This window comes from Gossypium hirsutum, chromosome A09, assembly GCF_007990345.1.
Source record: "Gossypium hirsutum isolate 1008001.06 chromosome A09, Gossypium_hirsutum_v2.1, whole genome shotgun sequence".
NCBI lineage: Eukaryota > Viridiplantae > Streptophyta > Magnoliopsida > Malvales > Malvaceae > Gossypium > Gossypium hirsutum.
The window spans coordinates 79,677,845-79,679,998 of NC_053432.1; the positions used below are offsets into that span (position 1 = coordinate 79,677,845).

General features: G+C 30.3%; 1 long non-coding RNA gene across 1 annotated transcript; it reads left to right on the forward strand.

The window, feature by feature from the left end:
* The first annotated feature begins 287 nt into the window (after positions 1-287).
* Positions 288-1,954, forward strand: LOC121206260 (uncharacterized). Its single transcript, XR_005901337.1, has 2 exons — positions 288-855; positions 1,647-1,954. It is a non-coding gene; the product is annotated as an uncharacterized lncRNA (long non-coding RNA).
* Positions 1,955-2,154: the final 200 nt, after the last annotated feature.

Here is a 2,154-nt window from a genome sequence, read left to right on the forward strand (position 1 = left end):
CTTCTCCATTTTAATGGTTGTTTTTGTTTTATGCATTAATGTGGCTGTTAAATTTGGTGAAACGGCTGATGGCGAGATCTATCCTTCTTCTGCTTCTGTTGTTTTCTTAACCAATAAAAGCCAAATGTTTCAATGCAATTTGGGCCTTCTGCCAGATTTTACGCAATTACATGCATCTTCACATTTTTTTCGTTAAAAATATCAAATTCCTGTTCGTGTTTATTCCATTTTTTTGGTGTTTATTCATTTAAATTAAACGAATAAATAAACCCCTAATTTCATTCACATCCACATTCATTTATTTAACTCGAAAAACCGAAAAAAATTAAACTTTTTATCCAACGTTCTAATCATTTATAGTCCCACTTCACCTTGCTCTATAGGAGACCTCGCCAGAGCCACTCCTTTAATAATGAAAATGTCCCCGCCAAGTCTTATATGCCACTACCGTGTAAATTATAAGGGCTTGATGAAATGATGTGATTTAAGGGATATACATTAGCACATGCATCGGAAAAGTGGAATGAATCGTCCCATGAATATAAATAAGAAAACATCTGTTCAATAGTTTAAACATATAGCTTCACTCATCAAGATTGGAGCAGTCTCTCTGACGGAACTAAGCCGTAGACACTCAATAGTGTGTACCTCTCGTTATCCATTAAGTCCTATCTTCTCCCCTCATTTGTGTTTCTTATTTTTTCTTAGTAAATATCAATAATTGATATGATGGGCGCGGAGGTGGAGGATTCATTACGCGACCTTCAGATGATGACAAACCCTGATGAGGCGAACCCACGAATCAGCCTAACCACCTGCTAAGACGGATTATCAACCCACGAACCATAATAAAGTGTAAGATCTTTCTTAATGAATTCATTTAAATTAAGCCCATTGGCTCTTTAGTTTGTGTAAATTAAGCCCATTGGCTCAACTATATTTAAAAAATCTATGATATATATAAAAGCCAAACTATTAATAAAAAATTATATTAAATACATCCTATTTAAAATATTACGTTTCTATTAATAAAAATATATATGAATTTTTTTAAACAATAAGTTTTAATTACTTATATAATGAATAACTTTATATTTTATATTTAAATTATTATGACCATTTTATTGACCTATTAAAATTTTTTATAATTTGTATAAATGATTTAATAACGATTAGGATTTTTTTTATTAGAATAATAAAAAAATTGATATATGTCTTTTAGTTATTATTTTGAATAAAATTAAAATTATTTTGTAAACTATTTTGTGCATTAAATTTAGTAAAAATATTTTAATTGGAAATTATTATTTTTTACAATATTAATAAATTAATATATTTTAATTATTTTTAATAATTCGAATAATAAATATTAATTTAATGAAGAAAGTAAATGTAACAAATCAAGTGTAACGCACAAGATATTAGAAATTAATATATAATATTTTAAAGAAATAGTTTTATGGCCAAATTAATTTAAATTTAATTAATTTTTTTAAAATTAGCAGTACTTAACAAATATAAAAAATTGGATATTTCCTATGCATTACCTAAAATGATTAGATTAGTACCTACAACATACATCAAAGAGGTAAGATAAATTCCAATTAAACTCATGACAAACAACTTGAGTATACGTGTTCATTTAGGCCGTCAAGTTAGGCAGATAAGCAACTGAAAACCACTGTTTCACTGATCCCACCACCCACCAACAACTCGTTGCCGTCAAACCGAAATGCTGGTGGGAGCTTCGACTTGTTCTCCATTTTCTTACTCACCTCCGTCTCCGCCACCATATTTGGTGTCCGTTTCCCAGCAAGGGCGGCAGCTTTTTTCTCCATTCTTCGTCGAATGACATACTCTTCGGGAATATACACATCCATTTCAATAATTATACTTGATATTATTAATTCCCGAAAAATAATATATATGAAGGAAAGGAAGGTGACGAAAGAAAGAAACTTTGATGAAATGGAAGAGTGACGAGTTTAAACGCTGGACAAATATTGGTACCGTTTGAAATATACCATACTTATAGGAGAAAAGAATAAGGGGAAACCATGGGCGTTGGTCCCATGTTTTTAGTTTAAACAAGCTACCGTTTTCCTTTTGATTTTTATTTTCCTGCTTCTGAGCCTTTCAAAGCGCAGTGGTTTT